The sequence below is a fragment of the Sapajus apella genome, unplaced genomic scaffold (genome assembly GCF_009761245.1).
Source record: "Sapajus apella isolate SASKATOON/1434 unplaced genomic scaffold, GSC_monkey_1.0 scaffold40, whole genome shotgun sequence".
Taxonomy (NCBI): domain Eukaryota; kingdom Metazoa; phylum Chordata; class Mammalia; order Primates; family Cebidae; genus Sapajus; species Sapajus apella.
This window is the reverse complement of record NW_022436980.1, coordinates 9,083,162-9,108,011: the sequence shown is the minus strand read 5'-3', so window position 1 is coordinate 9,108,011 and position 24,850 is coordinate 9,083,162. Positions and strand designations below refer to the sequence as shown.

Below are 24,850 nucleotides of genomic sequence, written 5' to 3'. Positions count from 1 at the left end.
TACATGGTACAGAATAATATAGTCTGAGAAATACACCGTTCATTCACAGGGCTGTCAACCTCATATGATGGGCTGTCCCAGGAAATCACCTATATTTTTCTGCTTTGGAACCCAGAGAGTTAAAAATACTGAAATTACTGGAGCAGAATCAAGCCTATTTACCTAAGCTTATCACATCGGCAGCTAGGTCAATCATTTACTGAGGCTAGGCTGTTTCTTAGCCTGAATGGAGGACCACCAAAGCCTTTGCTGGCCTGAGTCCCTCTGTAGAAAAGACATGGGCAACATAGAAGAAATGCTGCTCTGAGGTTAGAGTCCAGATTCAGAAGAGTAAATACCCCAAGGTTCCCCCGCAAACGTGAGCAAAACTAAAACGCAAACCTGATACCGATGCCAGTTTAGGAACAGAGCTAGTGGTTTTGCGGGGAACTTCCCTCACCACTGGGGGTCTGTATGGGGAAGAAGGAGATGATAACTTTGAAACAAGTTAAGTGATTCTTGAGGGAGAATCACATTATAAAGTAATCACCAAAGAAAACATGAAAAGTTTCCCCTTCAAGTCTATATATTCTAGAAATATGTTATTTTTATTGAATGTGATTCACTCTTCTTTAGGCCTGAACATAACTCCTCTAATGGCAGAAATGTCGTCACATTGTCACCACATACAACTTCCAGGCCCGTGCAGTGGTTCCTGGCTCCTGTGGTCATTAGTTAGAAGCCTGGTGATGCAGAGGCCCTATTTTCCTGAACTCCCTTTAGGGAAGGAGTTAGGTCATGTAGGACAGGGTAACGTTTGACATTGCTTTTGTCAATCATTTGTGGAGCTGGTGTGCCTCCCCTCAGGTAAGGTTTGTGGCTGAATATTTAGTGTCTGAGGCAGTTAACTAGATGCAAGAGTTGACGCCATTGTAGACACAAATCCATGTGTGATTTTGGGTAAGTCTGTGGCTACCTCCCAAGAATGTTGTGGAGAATCATGGAAAACTGATGCATTTCTGTGAAGACACTAAGTCCTGAAAAATATTAAGTGTGAATCGGGCTGGTGTCCAGAGTATGTCTGTAGATAACGCAAGTGAGGGAGGTGGTTTTGAAGAGGAAAAACGATCTTGGGGTGATCAAATGCATTGGCTAGGTCAGGCATGGTGACTCATGCCTATAATCCCAGCACTTTGGAAGTCCAAGGCAGAGGATGCTTCAAGCCAGGAGTTCAAGATCAGCCTGAGCAACAAAGTGAGACTCTGTCCCTACAAAAAAATTTTTTTAATTTTTAAATGCATTGGCCATATTTCCCCACATTACTGAAGGCTGCCTTAGGGGCAGACACACAGGTCTGACCTGTCCTTTTTTTTTGTAGCTTCTGGCTCAGGGCCTAAAACATGCTAGAAGCCCCTAAGGGTATATCCAGCTTTTTCTTTTCGTGTCCTGAATATTGTATCGTAAGTAGAGGGAGACTATTCTTCAGATTGACTACATTAGAATAGGCATTGTCATTTTTTTTTAATGTTAGCTAGTTAGAATATAGAAGTCAATTAATTTGCCCAAAATTGTGCAAGTAGTCTGAGCCAGGATCCTACTCAGATCTGCCTTGTTCCCAACCCAATGCTTTTCCCATAAGGTCATGGAGTTGATCATATGGATAAGCATAAATTGGGGAGGGGGAGTCACCAAGGTAAGCAAGGCTGACTAATCCAGTCAGAGGTTCTCCACTGGCTCTTGATGTGCTATTCCTGAGCTGCTACAACCAAAGGGCCAGTATTGGACTTCTGAAAAGGATGAAACAGGCAGGAGCAAAAGGAAGTATTTTTAGTCGTGGCAGTAACTGGAGTCTTCTCTGTCCTGTATATTTTCTAAATAACCCAGCTAATCCTCAGGCTAGGACTTTGCCCCTTTTTATACTGTAGACTCAAATCCATGAGCCCCAACTAAAGTACAGCCTCTGAACTATTTCCAGAGAAGAAATGACCCTATCCCAATCTTTCTCGAGGAACTCAAGGATTTACTTACTATCTCATCTCACCTAGTATCCACTCATTTAAATCTAAGAGACTTGGGCACAAAGAGGCTTAAAGCCAGAGAAACCATCAACAGTCACACCTATCAAGGATCTCACCATCAGCAACCCAAAGAGATCCATGTCAGGTTGGAGTCTAAATGGCTTGCTGGTGTCATTTGAGCAGTGAATGAGTAATGTACGAAGCCCTCATCCACCTCCACCCCTAGTTTCACTACTGTTCATGTATGTCCTAAAGATTCCATTAGCTGTCTGTCATAAATTCCAAAGCAGCCACAATTCCTGAGCATTTACAAGATCAAGATAAAGAAATGCCATCGTGAAACATGGATGACTAAACGTCTTTGAACAAAGGGTTTATACTGACTTGCCTCACACGTCTCTCAAGTGTGTGACAGCAAAGGCATTACAAACAGGGACAATCGCATCACCATGTCCACCAGCATCCTTTACTAATCAACTGACCCTGCATGAACTGTACCCACATGCCATCGTTTTCATTAACTAAAACACTAAGAGAAAGAAAGTTGAAGCTAAAACACAAAGACTCATCACATTTCACCTGTATCAAGTACTTATTATGACCAAAACATGAACTGCTGCCTTTTATCTACACTTTTTTTCATTTAATTTTCATAACAAACCTATGCAACTTGCCCAAGTCACAGAGCTAGTAAGATGAGGTGAAATTTGAGTTGGGATCTGACTCCAAATCCGATGTTCTTCAGCATTCTGTTCTGGGAAACAGACCCAACAGTGTCTACAGTGTTCACATTCTAAGTGTAAAAGGGTAAAAAGTTCTTTCTAAATTATTTGATCGGATCCTCAGAGTATATATTTATTCCCCCTTCCCACTCACACCAGATGTTGTTGATGTTCTTAAGTTTAAGCATAATCCTCAATATGACAGTGGTTTTCCTCTCCTCTAGAAAAGGAACCACAAAACCCATGTACACACATGCACACACACAACAGCAATTGCCCAAGAGTCAGTGCTTTGATTCCTTAAGCTGAGAGGGAAAACTGTTCTTATCTCCTAGTTTATAAACATTGTTTTGTTTGTTTGATTGACTTTAATGTGATGTACAAGACAAATTTGTCATTTATTATACCAAGATTTTTTTTTCAAGTTTACTTCTCCTGTAAAATTTCAGTCTTTGAAATCAGCTAAATTTTTCAAAACTGTCCAGTATGTCAATAGTTTTATATAATCTTCACCACAGCCCTGTAAGATGAGTACTGTGTTCAGATGATATCCTTTCAGATAAGAAACCTGAGACTCAACACAGGTGAATAACCTTCTCAATCTCATTCAACTTAAGTCCCTTAGGTCTTGGGACTCCAAATTCTTTTTTCTTTTTTTATATCGAATACTCATGCAGTTCCCTGGATTCCTAAGTCTTACAAGCAGTAGGAATGCGGCCTAAAAGCTTTCAATTTAAATTTTCAGAAATTAAAAATTCCAAATGACTATACAGCCTGTTCTCAGGCTGCAGAGACCCACTCAAATATTGCTTGCTTTGCTTTGGGCTAGAATTCTATCAGGTCAGTATGGTGATGCTGTTATTCTACCTAGATTTTCATAATGAAAATAAAGACACTAATTGTTACTTAATAAAATCTGCCTTAAAGGCAAAAAATCTTTCAAGCCCATGTGCCCATGAGCAAAATAAGATATCAAAGGGGTTCATGCTAGGAGAAGGATAAGCCACCACTGTCCTCTAATCTGTTGTGTGCCTAGAGAACAGTATACATGAGTAGGGGCTAAAGAACCCATGGTGTCTTGAGATGCACATGCCCTCTCTAAACCTGTAGTCAGATGATGTCTTATGAGTCAAACAGTTGCCAAATGGTATGGAACCTAAGGAAGTCCTTCTACAAACTGAGAATCCATTATTGTAGTTTCAACCCTACAGAAACCAGCTAGAGTTACAGGAGGAAACCTTATGCCCTAGGAATTCCATTTCAGTCCTAAGATGTTCTGAAAGGTCAGGGAGCCCTTCATCAGCTATGCATCTGGAGGGGATCAAGTGTTTTCTTATCCCTAATGCTTCACTGGGAATTGCCCCTGGCTGGCTGCCTGAGTCTCCATCCCATGCGACAGCCTTGTTGTCCGCATCTTTGCTTTGGTGTTAATGTGTATCCTCATCATACATTTCTGTGACCTCTGAGGTTCTAAGGATCTTGGTGCAGGAGAGCCCATAGTTTTAGGCAACGAGCAAGCAGAGTGAATGAAGCTTCTGCCCCTGACCCACCCAAAACTTGTTCCCCTCCTCTCTGCGGTTCCAAGGTCAAATTTCCCATGACAGCAGTAAAGGAACTGAAGGTCACAAAATGCTGGCAGTTCACCATGCCTTGGAGGGGTTCCCAGAAAGTAAAATGAAAATGAGATTGTTTTTACATAAGACCTCTGTATTTGGAGGACAGGATTCAAAGAGTTCGAATGTGCGATTTCACTGTGCACTGAGGTAACCCCCACAAAGTCTTTTTTGTTGTTTTTCAAAAGCCAAAATAATATCAAAAATACTTCCTGCAGAGAACTCTTAACTAGGCAGAATTCTTTTTTGTCATCACTGGGCTGATGTTTTCAAGGATTCATTTCTCAAGATAAGCCGTATATAGTGCATTTGGCTGGAGCTCATGTGTATTTCTGTGGAGTGATGGCTTTCATCCATGGGGCCTACTTTGTGGTGATCTCATTAGATTTCACAAGGTAAACAGCTGAAAACGTGTGGTTAGTATGTAAGCAGGCTTCAAGAGAAAAGAAAACCCAGGAGAGGTCAGCCAGAAGATGTTGGAGTGAATTGGGAGATGGCAGACTTCTCTCTATGACCCAAAGAAAGCCAGTACCCCTACAAATTCCAAGGATATATACCCTCAATTTCAAACACATGTACCCCACAAAATTTAGCTCTGCTTCCTAGATAGGAATCCTAATCATAGGAAGAGCTAATGGCTAGACTTCCCAGAACGTGACTGTCCTCTACCGAAATTCATCTCATTTTGCTTTTCTTTGCAAAATGAAACTTCTCCATTTTCAATAAGAAGAGTATTAGTATAGAATGCAGTTGTGTTGATAAATTGTAATCCAACAAATTAAACATAAAACAGCCCAACAGAGGCATCCTAGGCCTGACATCACTGTTGTCTTTCTCTGTGGCTTTATGCCAATTTTTAGCCACCTTGGTGGTGGCTCAGTTTCACATCGTTACTCATCTCTGTCCTAACGATGAATAACCACAAACATTTATTGATGGGTTATCCACTCAGTTCAGCAACAGTCATCTACTCCTTACCAGGAGTGTGTTAGACACACTCCTGGTATAGGAGTTTTTGATATAGGATTAAATAATCTTGCCACTCATCAGAGATGAGGAGGTCTTAAATTTATCCAGTAGGCCAAACCACAGCTTCTTTAGAGTCCTCTATATTTGTGTCTGTGCATGTGTGTGTCTGCCTGTGTGTGTATATCTGCACTTCTAATCATTATTCAGTACCAAAAAAATAATGGGTTCTTAGTAAATATTTGTTGGTGATACTAAATTGGTAATTAACTAGGAATTTAATCAAGAAATTGATTTATAAAAAGAAAAGTGGAATTGCTAGGGAAAACTAAAGAAAGAATCCCAAGTGTTAAACATTGTTGTAGAGGGAATAGGACATGGAGGGTCTACTTGCTCTTCTGCCAACCTCCAACAGAATGGAACAGCACACAGGAGACCATGGTTGGGTTTGATTCTGCTACTACACACACCGACAAGGCAACTCTGGGCAAGTCACTTCAGCTCTCTTGACCTCAGTTTTCTCATTTTCAGAATGGAGGCAGGGGATTGAGAGTATAACGTCTCTAATGGCTTCTCTAGTTTTGATATTCTGTGTTCTATGAAAAACTTCTATAGAAAAGTTTACTTCAAAAAGTTATTTAAGGAAAACACAGAAATAATTTTTATTTCCCTAGGGAGATCATTCCTATATCTTTGGTAAATAGGGGGAATGAAAAGACCGCTCAGGAGATCCCAGCTATGCCACTGTGAAGATGTTATAAATTGGTGAGTCCGTGCATTGATCTTTACTAGAGAAGAAGCCCACTTGGCTAGGAGGGTACAGGGAACCACATCTGAGTTCTCTCGTCCAGCACTCAGCTTTGCCATGCCTGTGTGCTGCTAATGCAAGCTCCAGCAAGCAGGCGGTCATGACTATCATTCTCTCTTTATAAATACACAGAAGCCCTCAAAGGTGACAGACTTGCCCAAGGTTACAGAAACATGGCAGTGAGTCAGATGGAACTGTGTGTGTTCGGAGGAGGAGGAGCAGATGACATTATAAACACAAGGCAGAGAGTGAGGGACGGATCCACACCTCTTCTGAAGTTAAGAAAACACAATGGTCACAGGCTGCGGAAGAGCTTTAACTCTGCTCTGGATCCTGAGGTCACCCCTGTCTGCCTGTCTCTCCCTGAGCCACCCCAGGCATCCTGCCCGGGGTTACTCACCCAGGATGTTGCTAACTGTGTGGCTGTGCTCATGTCCCTTCTTGTGAGCTTCATGCAAGGCTATTTGTAATGAAGAGAGGGCATATCAAGGAAGTAAGGCTGCATCCTTGAGGCCCTGAACTGAAAAGGCAGTTTTTTTTTAAGAGGAAGTCTGGTTTCCCTATTAAAATCTGTAGAAATGAATGGTCCTCAAGATGACTAGCAGAATTGTGACATCCATTTCAAGCATTTAAAAAAAACTTTTTTACTGAGGTTATTTTACTTCTCTTTGCTCTTCTTCTCCACATAAAAAGGAAAGAATAATGCTTGCTCACTATGACACTGTATGAGACAAGGCAGCCCGGGCAGTACAAGTCAAAGGAACCTACTAATGGCACCGAACAGCAAGGAATAGCTAGACATTTCTGTAAGAAAAGTGTGGTATTGCCATGCCTCACGCTGGTTTACTTTATCACCCAAACCCAAGCCTAGGGAGCACTAAGACCCTGAAGAACCACAATCACAAGTGATGGCAAAGAACCTCTGGTCCAATCAGAAAAACACCGAAAGAAATTGGGTATCAAAGGTTTTATGTCTCAGTAGCATTTAGAGGCTGCATCACTTTGCTGCATATTATTGTCCTTGTTAAATATGAGTGTGTGTGTGTGTGTGAGAGAGAGAGAGAGAGAGCGCATTAATTATCATCCCCAAGGGATATCTGGTAATTTTCCAGGGCATATGAAGGGGGCAGATGATGCCATAAATTCAGTAAGAACAGACTGTTTCTTGGCAGAGTCTTCAGGTGACTTTGTGTTGTACTCAACAAAAATCTTACTGAGTATACCCACTTCTGTTTCTACTCTATTCCTAGTATCTAGCTAACTTCTTCTAAGGTAGTCTTTTGGGAAGAGGGATAGATAACAAGTAACACAATATATAATGCTTAGTTGACTGTCACAACCATATTAACTACGCTCACTTTTTTAGAAGCCACAAAACTAACAATCACCAAAAGTCACCCTTGGCTTGCCCCTCACATACATTCAGTTAAGGTAGGATAGGAAGAGGACAGGCTTATGATAGTATAGTATCTCTTAAAGAAGTCAGAGAATTGGAACAGCCCATGATTCGACAACCATCATCAATGTCACACTTAACTCAAATACAGGCCTCAATTTGTGCCCATCAAGTTAAAAAAAAATAAAAATAAAAAAATAAAAACAGTGGGAACAGGAGAGGGGGGGAAAAGCTAAAAACAAAAGCAAAGAAATAACAACAATGATGAAAAAAAAGAATTTAGACAAGGCACTGGAACATGGAGACCATCTCACAGAGTCCTAATGCCAACGACCAAATACCAACTGGCACCTTTACCAGTTCTCCAGTCAGTGAGCACCATTGCTTCTTGAATTGAATTGAATTCCTATTATAGGACTGGATTCTCTAGCACTGCCAGCGTTCTAGCAGGAGAAAACGTTTCAGAGCATGAGGTAAAATAGAACTCTTTTTTTCCTACTTTCAAAAAGTCATCTCATGCACCTACCCATAGCCCTCCCTCAGCCCATTGATAGTCAAGGAAGCCAGGGTCCATGGGTCTCCCATCTGTGCCCGAGCACCTGCCCCACAGTGAAAAAGAGAAGAGGGAGCTTATCCAGTAGAGGCTTTCCAGAAGATGCAGGACTGTTTCTGATAATCCCATGCTTCACTGCTCACTAGGCCGAAAGGGAGGGAGGGAGCATTTTGAACAGAGGAGACTTTCATGCCATAAATCTTCAGGCATTTGTGAGCACAAAGTGTCTGGCTGTGATTGAGATGAGACTATAATAATTTATAAGTCTTTTGTGTGTGTGTGTGTGTGTGTGTGTGTGTGTGTGTGTGTGTGTGTCTGTTACATGGAAAGAATTTTAATATGAGAAGGGCATTAAATCAATTTTGCAACAAGAAAAATCCTTTGTCTGGACTATTTCCGGGTGTTGGTTACACAAAACCTAAATAGTTGTTTAACTTCTGGAATTAATTAGCACAAAAGATTTCTATGGATAGCGTATTATTTTCTTTAAAATTGCTACAACACATTTTAATCATTTTTAGAAAAGGCACACTACAAGATCCTTTGGCAGGTAAAAAATTCTTTTGTGATGTCTAAACAAATCTCAGGGTTGGTTAATTATACTGAACTTCAGATGTCTTCAAATAACTCTTAGCATGCTGAATTTTATATTCCACTACCAATACATCTTATTTTAGATGATGTTATGAGTAAGATTAACCAATAAAATTCAGGTAAACTCATCTGCACATCCTTTGGTTAGATTGTATGCTTAGCCTACTCCCCAAATGTAGTTATTCACCTATTCTGCAGACACATACTCTACGCATGTCTGGTTTGGCTTAATATTTGGCTGGTCCCCTAAAGGGACTGGTTGAGGGTCACCATATTTTCTCTTTTAACCAGTATCTGATAAAATGCTAACTGAGATACTGCTATTCTTCACATGCATTTATATCAAAAGCTATTTATTCACACTTCCCCCAGGCCAAAGTCATAATAGCACGTTAGAATAAAATATTTCCCATTTTTCTAATTATATCCAATAAGAAAATATTTACAGAGTGCCTAACACATTTGACACCTTGCTAAGGGATATAGATTTAGAGATGAGTATTTCACAGCTCTGCCCAAAGGAAGACCAACATCTCATAGAGAAAATGAACCAATAAAGGAGCCAACACAGGATCATATGCGGTAATAACTGAACACAAAGCAGAAAAGTTTCAGATGGATGCTCCCCAACTATCAGAGGAGTTGGGGTCCAAGTGGTATTTTAAAGAAAAAAAAATTTGGATTCACATTCTTCCTTTCTAAAAATCCAGGTTATGAAGAAAAAGTTACTTCCTTGTAGGAATTTGTCTGAATATCCTAAGGAGGTGAAATTACAAGAGTAGAAGCAGTTGTGGTAGCCATGGCTATGCAAGTTTTGATCCCTGGAAAAAGGATAAAAGGAGAGTCTGGAGAGATTCTTCTAACTCAAAGATAGGAGAAAGAAGAATTCAAACTTTTGAACTTTGCTCTGAGTCACAGTCTCTGGCTAATTCATATCCTTTGGACTGGAGACTTAATTTAGAAACATTCTGTGCAGTCCAAGGCTCACATGCTCTCCCAAACCCTAAAGACTTTTGCCTGGTGGACAAGCTCGTTATAAATCTGATTTCTACTCAGTTATGAATTGAACTTCATTTATCCTGGGAGCAACTTTAAACAGGAATAGTGAACAAAGTAAATATCTGAAGAAGTAGCAGTGAGGTCTTCTGATGTCAGCAACTGGCACCAGGTAGGAAGCTCGAGGTTAAAGAATAAACACGGCTGACCCAGCCCCCATCCCAACAACCTGCATTGGTATCCAGATCCAACTCTGACTTTGTTACTATACAATCTAAGCAGAATATAAGTCAGAAGGGTAAGCTTAGTAGCTCTCAACCTAGCCTGGCTATAAATCCTTCTTCAGTTACTTTAGGTAAACATTTAGCATGTTAAGTGAAAACTTTCACCATTTTAAACAATCTGCCTGTTTCCTGAGGTAGGGCTAACAGATTGTTGAATTTTCTGATTCTTTTAGAAACTCAGATCATAAATTACACTCTTAATGGACCAATTTTCATGTTGGTTTCATTTTTTATCCATTGAAAGAAAAAATAGCTATAAAAGTTAATTAGGACAGATTTGGCTACCTAAATATTTAAAACTTATTTTACAAATGCTTAGACACAGGTAAAAATAGAAACAATGAACTGAGAAAGTACATTTGAAACATAAATAACAGGCAAAATATTACTGTTCCTAAAGAGTACTTATAAATCCTTACAGAGGCAATAGCCCAGTAAAAAGTTGGGCAGAAAAGGAACTGGCAATTCCCACAAGAAGAAAGGTTTATGATTTATAATGATATGAAGAGATGTTCAGCCATACTAACAATGAAATAAAGGCAAATTGAAACAGTAAGATAGCATTTCATTTTTATGAGATTGGTAAGAATTGAGTAACATTAGATGTTAGTGAGCATGTGTAGAGCAGACCCTTCCACATATTGTTGCTTCCACAAGCAACAATGTGTCAATTGCTACAACTTTTATTTTTTTTTTTTTTTTTTTTTTTGAGATGGAGTTTCACTCTTATTACCCAGGCTGGAGTGCAATGGCACGATTTCGGCTCACCGCAACCTCCGCCTCCTGGGTTCAGGCAATTCTCCTGCCTCAGCCTCCTGAGTAGCTGGGATTACAGGCACGTGCCACCATGCCCAGCTAATTTTTTGTATTTTTACTAGAGACGGGGTTTCACCATGTTGACCAGGATGGTCTCGATCTCTTGACCTCGTGATCCACCCGCCTCGGCCTCCCAAAGTGCTGGGATTATAGGCGTGAGCCACCGCACCCGGCTACAACTTCCTTTTTAAGGACAGTTTGTCAAAACGTATTTTAAAATGTTTTAACACAGATAACTTTTGATTGATCAAATCCACTTCCAGGACTTATTTTAGAAAATAATAATAGCACAGTGCATAAAAAGTTTCCCACAGTACTTAAATATTTATGTAAAGTTTGTTGATAACAGCAAATTTTAAAACAGCTTAAGTGTTCATCAGAGAGGGCTTAGATATAAACACAAATATACACCAGTAAAATGCAGCCATTTAAAATGATGAGATCCACGTTGCAGTGGTAGCTCAGAGCTACCATTAGTAGTTCAGTGGCCATTAGATCTGTGTTTAAATTTTAGCTCTACTCATTACTAGCTGTGTGAACTTAGGCAAGTCATTTGACCTCCGTAAGCCTCACTAATCTCATCTTAAAGAAATGAGGATAACACAACTACCTATGTCTTAACATCGAAGTGAGCTAGATAAAGGATGAATGAAAAGCTCTTGACACACAGTAAGGACGGAATAACTGTGACTACTCTTAGTGACAGCCTGTGGATTGAATCCTGCTAAATGAGGAAAATTAAGATAAAAATAGCACTGTCAGTTTCTATGCAAGATGGTAAACTAGTTCCATGGCTTTTGATCCTTCCAAGACCTTATGAAAATAAATTTAAAACCAAAAGAATAACTTCACAACAGAGAAGAAAGGAGGCTATCAATAAATTGCTGGAAGACAGAAAACAAATGGGTCAGAAGGACAAGACACAGAGCCAAAATAATTGCATCTGTAAAGCATTGAAGATACTATTTTAAAATCTAAATAAGAAAGTTCTTTTAGTGATTACAAGTATTAGTCATAAAAAGTAATAGACTAGAAAATTATGTTCAGCTTTTTGAAATTTAGAGCAAAATGATGTAGGTAGAAATGTGAAAAAAAAAACAGATATTAAATAATAATGGTTAAAATTAAGATCACAAACCTACTCCAAAAGCACTAGAATATTTTCCAGACACCGAATTATATTCATGCATGTGTTATTTCAGTCAGTCTTACCAGCAACCCTATAAGGGAGCTAATGATATTATTCTCCCTTAATAGTTGGAGAGGTTGAAGCATTAAAAAATTTAAAAGACCAGCTGTGGTGGCTCACACGTGTAATCCCGGCACTTTGGAAGGCCAAGGTGGGAGGATTACTTGAGGCCAGAAGTTTGAATCAACTTGAGAAAACTGGCATGATACCATCTCTAGTTTTTTTTTTAATTAGCTGGGCAAAATGGCACACACCAGTAGTCCCAGCTACTCAGGAGGATAAGGCTGGAGAGTTGTTTGAGCCCAGGAGTTGAAGCTGCAGTGAGCAATGTTCATACCACTGCCCTCCAGCCTGGGCAACAGAGCAAGACCTTGTCTCAAAAAAAGAAAGAAAGAAAGAAAAGAAAAGAAAAAAAGAACAAAAGAAAACAAAAAGAAATTTGCCCCAGGTCACATGGCTAGTATTTAGGGTATGCACATGGCTAGTATAGCCCTGTGCTGAATTGTCTCTGTCACCTGGGAACCTCCAAACCCCTGCTAAGAGCATCTCTACATCATGAAGAAGCAGGAACTACATTTTTCAGAGTGCTTGCCCCACATGGTTTCAGATTATAGCCTCCAGCCAGTATCAGTGACTGGGAAGGTATTAAATAGAACATAAGAAACTATTATTCTCTAAAGGCAGTTTCAGACAGATACATGAGCAAAAGTTGGATGTGAGGTTCGAAGCAGCTTAACATTGAGCATCTAGAATCAAGTACTTTGGGGCTGTGGACTGAGCGAGTCAGTGACAATTCAAGAAACCTTTACTCCTCCAGCCCTTCCAATGCTTATTCCTTGTGTTAAGACACTTCCTACTGAGAAGACAGAAATGCTTTTATTTCCCTGATCAACTCTGATATAGGTTCCAAATGCTGAGACCTAATCCTGGAAGTCCAATACCTAACTGACAGGTGTTTCAGAAATAGAACAGAAAACTGAAGCGAAGAAATTATCAAAAAGTAGTATCTTAGTGTTCGAAAGATACAAATCTTACATGAATAGGGTTCATTTCCAGCACAATGAATCAAAAGTGAAATAGGCCAGCTGGGTACAGTGGCTCACACCTGTAATCCCAGTACTTTGGGAGGCCAAGTCCAGAGGATGGCTTGAGGCCAAGGGTTTAAGACCAACCTGGGCAACATAGCAAGACCCCGCCTCTACAAAACATTTTTAAAAATTAGCTGGGTGTGGTGGTCTACATATGTAGTCCTAGCTACTTGGGAGGCTGAGGAGGGAAGATCGCTTGAGTTCTTTCAAGAGTTCAAGTTTACAGTGAACTATGATCTTACCGCTACACTCTAGCCTGGGTGACAGAGTGAGATCCTGTCTCTAAAAAAATTTTTTTAATTCTAAAAAAGGAAAACAAATACGTAGGCAACTTTCTGGCATTTTAGAATTTTGAAGACTAAAAGAACGTATTATTTTAGAAAGTAGAAAAAAGTAACCTACAAAAAATGCAAATTAACTTGTCACGTCTCATCATCACCACATGATGCTAGAAGATACTGGAGAAATGCCTTCAAAGTTAGGGAACATTTCCACCTAGAATTCTATACCCAGCCAACCTATAAATCAGGACTTAGAAAAGAATATAGAGTTATCTGGTAGTAAAGACCAAAATTTAAACTTCTGTGCAAAATAAACAAGGATCAAATTCTAGTTCACTTGATAAACTTTCAGCAGAATGCAAGATAATATATAATCATTTTAATACTATGGATTTATCCACATGAGTATTAAAAATATGTAGCATAGCAAGCTTCTATAGCTACGTATATTATTTAGAAGGAAAGTATTAGATGTATTTAGGTATTAAAAATACATAGTGGAATAGGGAGTAGGTGACTATGGCAACATTGTGAAGACAGCACAAGAATGACTGAAATTTGGGAAACACCTTGCTAATGTAAATGCCTTAAGGTATTATTTCTTCCAAATATGTTTACAAAAATATTTGTAGAAGCGACTTTCATGTAAAAGAACGGACTTAAAGGACACTACAGAGCCAAAAGCAGAAACTCATTAACTGCAGCAATGCCAGGACAAAGGAGTCCAAAGACTGGGATTTAGTGGCTCACCCATGAAGTTGGCCCAGCTTCCTTGACTTAGACTCATATTCATTATTTTTTTCCCCAACTCCCAATCCCCAGTAGCCTCTGACTGTTTTCCAAGAAGCCTCTCCCGCAGGGAAGGGAACACGAGGATACACTGAGCTGTGTGATTGCCTACAAGTTCCACTTCTCATTATAAAGCAGGGTTTCGCAATCTGACTCGTGCATTAATACCTTCATTTTTACTTCCTCCCATTTCTCTCTTATTCTTTTATCCTGTTGGGTTGGGTCTTTCTGTATAAGTAATCTCAAATCTTAGTTGGAGTGAGAAAGAGTTTAACTAAATAATACTAATGATCCTAACTTCACTCTCCTGTGAGATGTGGTAACGAGCCTGATTCCCTGTGGGCACATGGACTCACTGGAGCTTCTGGTCCTACAGAGCTGGGATTAACCAAGCTCTTTTGATAACAGTACTCAGGGGTTCTTGGTTCCACTAACAGACTAACTTCAGCTATAAGCAGAAAACAAAATTTATTGAAAGGAGATCAAACAGTTTGTAAGAGGGCTAAGAAGGCGGGTGAATGAGGCCTGGTGTATGGTAACAAAACACAGAAAGCAAAATGGACCCAAGATGGCATGTGAAGTCTGTTTAAGAGGCTGCCATTGGCATTATCACCACAAACTCTAGCTATGGTTTCACCAGCCACACCTGACTCTACCTTCATCAGAGGCACCAACCTTAATCTCTAAAGGTTCACTGGAAATTTGCATTGCTCAGTGAAGACTCAAATCCTATCCAGACACACCTAGTAGCCTGAGCTTCCAGGGAACTGGGGAAGGAAACATCTAACCCTTTAGGCTTCGGCTTCTTTATTGGTATTTCCTGAAATACAAGTGCAGGGCAGGCAAAATTGTCAAAAGTCCATCTCACTTGGTGACCCTGTGAGGCCCTACCAGAGTAGCCAACTCATGTCCCTCTTTATTGTCAGCACTTTTTTCTTCGAGACACTTGTTGCCCAGGCTGGGGTCAATGGCGAGATCTCAGCTCACTGCAACCTTCATCTCCTGGGTTCAAATGATTCTCCTGCTTCAGCCTCCCCAGTAGCTGGGATTACAGGCACACACCACCACACCTGGCTAATTTTTGTATTTTTAGTAGAGACAGGGCTTCACCATGTTGGTCAGGCTGGTCACAAACTCCTGACATCAGGTGATCCACCTGCCTCAGCCTCCCAAAGTGCTGGGATTACAGGTGTGAGCCACTGTGTCAGGCCGTCACCTCTTTTTTCCTGTTAAATTCAGCCGTTTCCAAGTCAGGATACTTTTGCTACATTAGTTATATTTGTATAATGTAAATTTTTTGCTTATTTCCAAGTCGTACAAAACACGAGTTTCTCATTTACATTTTTAAAGTCTTCTTATGTGTACTTCTGAATAAACATAGATGAGGTGGAGAAGTCTTTCCTGTTAAATTCTACTGGGACATAAGCTTCACATTACCTATGAGCCTTTTTCACTGAAAAACAAAAATCCTTCCAGAACAAGAGAAGGCTAAAAAAATAAGAGGAATAAAAATAAAAAATAAAACAAAAATCCATTTTGAGGATAAGTTCAAAGAGACTGAATGTTCCAATGTAAGTAACCACAAACAATGTAAGATGCTTATTTCATGAATTCTTGAAAGAGTTCTTAAACTATGATAGTGCAAAAATCACTGAATTGCTTAACTCAAGAGCTAAATAAATGTCTCTGGTAAACTGGTACCAAAAAAAAAAATCTGTGAGGAAACAAAGACATCCATTTTAGCAGCATATGAAAGATGATGTAAGTGTAAGTAACAAATATCAACTCTTGGTTGATACTCTTTGCACTAAATTATATTCATAAGCAAAATGTTTATGTTTTGTTGGATCTGACTTTTCGCTACCCTGTGACAATAATGTTTCTCATGTTTATTTTAGTCTCCTTTACATTTACAGTGTCCTGGAGGGCGGAGGTGGTGTTTAATTTGCCAACCTACGTTTAATTTTACAAGAATCCAGATCAAACTGCTACATAAACAAGAATTGCCTTGCAGGAACTTCTTGGTGATTAGGCTGGAGAAATCACAGCTGAACTAAAAAATAAGCTGCCAGCATTGCTTTTTCATTTTCCCCCTTGTAATTTTAATGGCTCAAATGAAAGAGCTTTTTTTCTTTAACAATAGTATCCTTGTTAAAAGTCCTTTAAGGGACTGTTGTACTACACTAAAACAGTCTAATTAAACCATTAATATAACAATGATGCCAACAGTTGCTAAATTCATAGAACGCACTTCCATCTCATGGGAGATGTGGAAGGTAATTTTTTTCTGGTATGTAGCATGAGTCCCAGTTTGGGAACTCCTGTCTGTTAGACGTTTCCTTGCAGAGAAATATCATTAATCTGTGATACTTACTACAATAGCATATTATTTTCCTCAACAGAGGTAGTCATTGAAACTGCGTATCATCAAGGCAGCTGTCCCATTAAGTTTTTACAAAGGATTAAGGGGTTATATGAGTACCCAACAGCTGCACCAGCTAGGATAAAACAAGGGTTCCCAAATCTTATGCCTATTAGTATATGGAATGAAATGATACATTCTTTATCCATGCGGTAGGATATTCATATTTTAAAAGAAAATTAAATTAGAAATAAAACCTCATTCATTCATTCAAATGCAAAGCATTGTGTGAACACAAATGAAGAAATTTATAAAGAAATATACAACATTGCCCCTTCTCTTGAGAAGTCTACCAGAGTCTCAGTAGGCATGATTTAAAAGTTCAAAACATTAAATAAAATTAAAGATTTCAATAAAAGCCTGAGTCACCAAAGAAATTCTACAAGTTAGTTCATGAATAACTGCTACACACGGCTACGATGGAAGTTCAGGAAGTCAGGCTATTTCAGGGCTGGAGGTCCACGGAGAAAGTTGATTACTTTCTCAATCAAGACCTTAAAGATTGGTCTGAAGTGTGTGTATGAAAGTTGGAAGTAATTTGAGAGATCATCTTCTACTCCAATATTTCCTAAACTTACCTGTTGGAAAGACTCATATGAGAAATCTAAAAAAAAATTGCCCAGGGGCCGGGTGCAATGGCTTACACCTGTAATCACAGCCCTTTGGGAGGCCAAGGTGGGCAGATCTCTTGAGGCCAGGAGTTCGAGATCAGCCTGGGCAACATGGTAAAACCTCGTCTCTACTAAAAATACAAAAATCAGCTGGACATGGTGGTGCACGCCTGTAATCCCAGCTATCAGGAGGCTGAGGCATAAGAATCACTTGAACCTGTGAGGTGTAGGTTGCAGTGAGCCAAGATTGCACCACTGCACTCCAGCCTAGGTGACAGAGTGTGAGACTCTGTCTCAAAAAAAAAAAAAAATTCTCTGGTTCTTTTCTCTGCCCTGTTGAACTACATATGCCAGAGAAAGAGCCCCCAAACTGTATTTTTTTTTTTTTTTTGAGATGGAGTCCTGCTCTGTCACCAGGCTGGAGTGCAGTGGCGCAATCTCAGCTCACTGCAACCTCCACCTCCTGCGTTCAAGCAATTCTTCCGCCTCAGCCTCCCGAGTAGCTGGGACCACAGGCATGTGCCACTACACCCAGCCAATTTTTTTGTATTTTTAGTAGAGACAGAGTTTCACTGTGTTGGCCAGGACGGTCTTGATCTCTTGACCTCGTGATCCACCCACCTCAGCCTCCCAAAGTGCTGGTATTACAGGCGTGAGCCACCGTGCCTGGCCCAGACTGTATTTTTTAACTGCTGCAGGTAATCATTTTCATCTGGAAGTTTGGGGAAAATTGTTCTAAGCCAATCTGTGATCTCAGCAATAAAACATTAAACAAATATCACATGTAAAAAAGAAAAAAGCAGATATGAGACAATGGTTTGTGTGTGTGTCTGTCTGTGTGTGTGTAGACAGATAGTAACCAACAGGGAGTCGAGCAGAGAGGAAGAAGAATGTTTGTACAGGAGCCAGGGCCAAGGAGCTATGGTACAATGCCTTTCACATAGTGAACACTCAAGAAACATATTGCACTGACTCCATAAAAGTGATGCAAAGAACAAAACAAGCCATAACTTTCAAGCATTTGATGACCTATTTATTACTTATTACCACCTATATTCTACTCATTTTGTAAAACCTCTACTTGGAAACACGGCCCATTAATCTTGGTCAATTGTGGATTGTGTAGCAAGACTGAGTCAAACCCCTCCGTGCCCAGGAAAAATTTAAATCTTAAGGAGGTAAAGAGATTTTGCTGCAGTGAACTAGGAAGTTGAAATTCAAGAAAAGGAGAGTCGGAGCTGCATCTCAGAGAACCTATTCAGATGCTTATTAGATTGTGGTAGATTTTGCTAAGGCATGTGATAGAATGAGTAGCTCATAAAATAATTTTAAACTGGCTTCAAACACCCTGAAGAAAATTGCTCAAAACCAACTCAAGCCCTGAGCATACCACAGAAACATAAACTAGCATATGGGGGATAATCTCACTGTGGCAGGGTGGAGCAAATGACTTCATGCATTTTTTTCACCACCCCCCCGTCATCAGAGCTCTGGTTCTTAATGCTTCTCTTCACATTTCTCTAGTCAGTGGGAGTTTCTAAATGGGTGCGTGTGTGTGCGTGTGTGTGTGTGTGTGTGAGTGTGTGTGTGTGCATTTTAAGACAGAAATGCCTGTACTCATAGCCTGCTAAATTCTAAAATTCTATCATTCTCTTTTCTCATAGGCTCTCTACTTTTTTAATAGAATTTGCAAAGCACCTTAATAACAAGTTGATTTATAAAACTTAAATAGAAATAATGTTTTGACATTAATATTACTTGACATGTTTAGTACACATAGTTTAAATATCAGAATCAGAGTTTACTAGAAACATCAAGTTTTCATTCGATTATTTTCTAACAAAAATATTTCAAATGTGTCTATTCTGCTGTTAGTATACCTTGAAGAACCCATGGCTTGATGTTTTTCATAGGATTGAAGCCATGGGAGGGGAGGGTCAACAACCACAGTAAATCCATGAAGATGATTTTATAATCTGCTAGATGCTGCACAGACAGAGGCAACAAGCTATATTTTGCTAATAGGTCCCATCAATGTGGGGTCCAGGCCACATTTAGCCTATAAGCATCATCCTGGAAACCAGAAGTCAGTCAGTAGGGTTTACCGCAGTATTTTGAGGAAGAAAGACAGGAGAAAAATAACTGCTCTTCAGAGCTGATTAGATATGTACATAAATATCCTAGTGACATATCTTTTTTTCAATGATTGTCTTAGTCCACTCAGGCTGCTGTAACAAAATACCATAAACTAGGTAGCTTATAAACAACAGAAATTCAGTTCTCACCATTCCGGAGGCTGGGAAGGCCATAACTAAGACACCAGCAGATTTGGCATCTAGTGGGGATCCACTTTCTGGTTCATAGATGGTGCCTTCTCACTGCGTCCCCGCATGGTAGAATGGTAAACTAGCTCTCTGAGGTCTCTTTTTGTAAGGATGCCAATTCTATTCGTGAGAATTTCATCCTTACCCAAAGGCTCCTTCTCCTAATGCTATCATATTGGTGATTAGATTTCAACTTATGAATTTTGGGGAGACACCAACATTTAGACCACAACATTGAGATTTTATATATATTTACATGAATATATATACACACACATATGTGTGTATGTATATCCCGTGTGTGAGTGTGCATGCATGCACAGAGGAGAATATATGTTTAGTGTGGAAAGTTACTCTTTGTACCAAATGGTTTCAAGACAGCAAAATAATATAATACTTACTAAATGCCAGGTAATTGGACATTATCAAAATCAGTCATCATGCAACCCTATGAGGTGGAAATTTTTACCCCCAATTTATAAGTGAGCAAACAAACCTCAGGTTAAGTAATTTGAGGGAGCACAGCTTTTAACAGATAAAGTGAGATTTTGTATTTGAGTTTCTCTCTTTCCCAATTTTTTATTCTTTTTTTTTTTTTTTTTTGAGACAGAGTTTCACTCATGTTACCCAGGGTGGAGTGCAATGGCGCGATCTCGGCTCACTGCAACCTCCACCTCCTGGGTTCAGGCAATTCTCCTGCCTCAGCCTCCTGAGTAGCTGGGATTACAGGCACGCACCACCATGCCCAGCTAATTTTTTGTATTTTTAGTAGAGACAGGGTTTTACCATGTTGACCAGGATGGTCTCGATCTCTTGACCTCGTGATCCACCTGCCTCGGCCACCCAAAGTGCTGGGATTACAGGCTTGAGCCACCGCGCCCGGCCCCCAATTTTTTATTCTTAATCAATAGGCTATAATTGAGTGATTATCAAGAGTTTGTTAGGAATATTGTTGGTTCGTAATAGCAACACTATGCGGCTTGTAAGACAGGGGGCTTTAAGGGTAGAGATCTAAGTGTATCTTTCAAATAGAGAAAGCCGTATAAAATCTCTATGTCTTCATGCTTCTGTATTGGATTCAGGCTGTAGCCACAACACTTGTGCAAAAGCATTTCAGGGGAGACTTGCCAGGCAATCTTCACTTCTACCAGCTCAGGTTTAATGCACGTAATACAGCTTGCCTTCATGTGCATGTTACTAACCCATGTTTGTGACTGATATTCTTTCAGTATATCTGCAGTGAATTAAAATAAGACCAGAGAGCAACACAAAGCAGTGAGCAAAACTCTCTTGAAATTCACAAACATCGTCCATCAGCAGAATCCATGTTTACATTTTAAAAGTTCCTATTTTACTTTACATGGAGCTGTAAGATGGAATCCAAAGACCCCTCGAACCAGAACTTAGTGCATTTTTGTTCAGATAAAAGGAACTGTCGTACTCCACAGATGCTAAATACAGGTCTCATCAATAACCATAGCTTCCATTTTCTGCCAAAGTTGAATAAAATTTTTTACTATTTTTCAATTAGGAAAAGCAGCACTTCAGATAACAAACAAGGCTTTTGTAACAAACTAGCAAAGTTGGAGTACATTTTATTGAAAGTTATGTTTACATGGTTATTAAAATGCAGATTTGTGTTGGACCGTGGGACTCATCTTACACTGGCCCCTGGGGAATGAACTAGAAGGCAGAAAACCTTTTCTGTTTTCTTGCTTCTGCTATGTGCATACAGTTTTTGTTTTCCCCTAGAGCCACGTGGGAGTGGTGAGGCTGAGAAGCAAAATTTGAGTCAGGACTTAGATTGAAAAACTGAAGCAATAATTTACCCCATTTTCAGTTTTAGTTGTTTCATCCTTTGTGATACATTGTAGGTGAGAAGTTGGGGAAAGAGGATGCCACGGGCTCATTCATAGCACTGCTGGGAACCTTTAGAACTAAGCACACTTGGATACGAATCCCAGCTTTGTGATTCTCCCATTCCACCTAGAACTACAGTATTATTCCATTGTTTTTTCTTCTGGCATGAAGGTAATTTGAAGCCAATCATCTACACTGGGAAATGAGCAAGCGGTTCCAAAAGCAGAAGTGGGTATGGGTACACACGGGAGTGTATAAAGCTCAAAGTCTCCTTATACAGGGCATTGATTCAGAAAGGAGCTGACACTGTTGATGAAATTTATCACACAAGATGGGACGTGAACAAATCCTTCATCCTAAAAAGGACAGAAACTCAGAAGGGAATGACTAGGGAGAATGAGTCACTGGCAGCTGTTAAGAATCATAGTTAGACCTCTATTCCTGATTTAACTCTCTCCTTTACCCGCCAGAGGCCAGTGGTTCTTAAACTTTAGCAGCATTCGAATCACCTCAAGGGCTTGTTAAAACAGGATTGCTGATCTGCACACCCACAATTTCTGATTCAGTACATGTGGGTGGGGCAAGGGAATGTTTTATCTCTAACAAGTTCCCAGGTGATGCTGGTCATGGATACCACAGCATAAGCTATTGCTTTAGGCAATACCAGTTTCAGAATTGAGTCAGAGAGGCCAAGACTAGTAAATAAACTAGCCCAACTAGTTTGGAAAACTAGTTGGAAAACCAGCCCAACATTTTTTTTAATAGGAGAAAAAGCATACAAATTTATTTAATATGTATACATGAGAAGAAATGACAGAGTAATTACCCCCGGCCCGACATTTCCTTAAAATAGGTGCTTCTATGTTAACCTGAAGGAACCCTGCTAAAAGAGAGGATAAGGGGTCAGAGGAACACATTTTATCCAGCAAGGGAGGCCCCCTAATCCCATCCGCCACGTTCAGCAAGAACCAGACCAGCGGCTTAGCTTTTGGTTCGTTGCGTGGGATTTGAGATCCAAGTCTACTAACTAAGGTGATAAATTTAAGTCAGTCACTTACTTTTCTAAACTGCAGTATTGGAAGAAGATATCATGGATCTCACAGGGCTGCTGTGAAGTTAAGTAAGATCATGTTTAGGAAGCTTTAATGCAATAGCTCATGTATAAATAAATGTTAACTATATATTATTTAATGATATAACTAGCATTACCATGTAATTATTATATAGCCAATATGTATAACGTTTTTACACTCTTAATGAATTTTGAGACATTTATCCCATTTTAAGATATTGGAAACTGAGGCACAGAGGGGTTAAGTACCTTGCCCAAGGGCATCCTAGGGAGCTCTCTGAAGGCCTTGTGATGCCTTGTGAATTATCATCATTCTAATCTAATTCTAGGCCTCTAAGTATGATCTGATCCAGACCTTCCACCCAGCCCTTCCAAGAACCTGGCCACCCTCCTCAGGATTAAAGGAGGAGATATTATTTCTCCAAGCCCTCCTGGAGTCTCTCTTGGCCTTTTTTGGCCCACATACTGCTGTATGTAGTTTGTGTCTGAAATGGAAAATTTCTGTAACACAATACTCAGCTCTGATCCCCACAGACTCTCAAATAATTTTTCTTTTTTTTTTTTCTTTTGGTTTGGGTTAAAATATGACTTCATGTGCAAAAAAGAAGCCTCATTTCCCAGCACTCTCAGCAAATTCATAAACATTGCAGACTCAAAGCCCTCTGGTTCCTAAGAATTCCAAAGAATTAATACTCCTTTTTTGAAAAGGAGAGCAATGACTAAGAAGTGAGAAGTGGAAAGATTAAAGCTAGCTGCCTGTTTGGTGTGGGATACATAGCTGTGAGCCCACCCTCTTCTCCTGCACCTGCAAGAGGCCTGGCATGTATCCTAGCACTTCCACAGTGGCTCCAAGGAAAGGCAGGGGGCTGTAGCTGCCCTGAGCTTTATGATCCTGCCTACAAGTGAGTGTGTTAGGCAACCGGGCCATGCTAATCAAGGATTTTAGGTATTAGATTCATTGACTCCCTAGCATTCTTCTTTCCTAGAGATTTAACTCTTCACACACTGTTTTTGCTGTCTGAACAAGAAAGTGGGTTTCCCTTGAGTGAGTTATTTCTACGACAAGTTACTCTAACATAATAGTGAACTATAACTGCACAGGGCTTTGGAGCTCAATTGTTTGACTTTCATTTCCAGCTCTATCACTTTCTAGCTGGGTGACCTAGGGCAAGTTACTCAAACTCTTTCCTGTTTTAGTTCACTCAGCTGTAAGTGGGACTTGTCATCAACTGTGCCTTGTGAGATTTTCCTAGGAATAAATTATTTAATAACTTATCAAGTGCTTAGGGCCATTCCTGATACACAGTAAGGGCCATATGTCTTGCTATTATTATTTACTTTTATTGTTATTCCTACTACTACTACTACCTACTGCAAGGAAAGCAGCAGTGCTATATTTGAATGTTTGTATCCCCAGGAAGTCATGTTTTAAGATCCTAGGTGATGGTATTAGGTCGTGGTATTAGGAGGGGATTCAGTCACGAGGACAAAGCCCTTGTGATTAGGATTAGTACCCTTATAAAAGAGACCCCAGAGCAGGCCAGCCCCTTCTGCCACATGATGACAGAGTGAAAAGGCACCATTCGTGAACCAGGAAACAGTCCCTCACCAGACACTGAATCTGCAGTGCCTTGATCTTAGACTTCCCAGTCCCTAGAACTGTGAGAAATACATTCTGTTGTTTCTAAGCTACCCAGTCTACGATAAATTATTAAAGCAGCCCAAACAGATGAAGACAAGCAGTTATGGCTATATTTGCTCAAGAAAATATAATGCCAAAATAGAAAGGAAGCAGTTTGGCCTTCTGGTAACGGCACAACTCTGGATTCTGACAGACCTGCACATGACCTTTGGCACTGCTGCTTAAGTTGTATGACCTTTGACAAGTTATGAAACTTTTTGAAATCCACTTTTCTGTTTATAAAATGGAGATATAATAACATTTACCTCATAGGGCTACAGGGAGGATCTAATGAAGTAATGTTTGGGAAGTTCTCAACAGTTGATCGGCAGCCCAGGAATGGCAGTTACTGTGTGGCAAACTGGTCACATGAACAAAGGAACCCATTAAGTGGGTTTCTCCTGAAAACACTTAACCACTCTACTTGATACAACTGACTAAAATAATTACAACAACTGAGATTCTTACCAAATACACACAGACAGAATACATAGCAAAATAGCATGGTCCTTTGTGTATTTTTCTGTCTCTTGTGTTAAATATGGACGGTTGTTAGATTTATGAATTGCCTGTCACCCCTATTCACAACCATCCTTCTTTATCAGTCGCACTTTTGTCCCAGCATGTACAGGTTGACATGGTGAGGTTTTGCCAGATTTCACAAACTATGATGAAAATACCTCACTGATCTTCACGTTTCAATTTTTAGATTATATGAAATTTGTGTAAGGAAATAAAGGTTCTTGAGGAAGCACAGACAGGGCACCAGCATCACTCGATTTTAGGGG

The 24,850-nt window shown here is 39.9% G+C and overlaps 1 protein-coding gene across 17 annotated transcripts in view; it reads left to right on the top strand.

The window, feature by feature from the left end:
• Positions 1-24,850, top strand: part of PHLDB2 (pleckstrin homology like domain family B member 2) — a 252,429-nt gene that overhangs the window by 660 nt on the left and 226,919 nt on the right. The window lies entirely within an intron of this gene.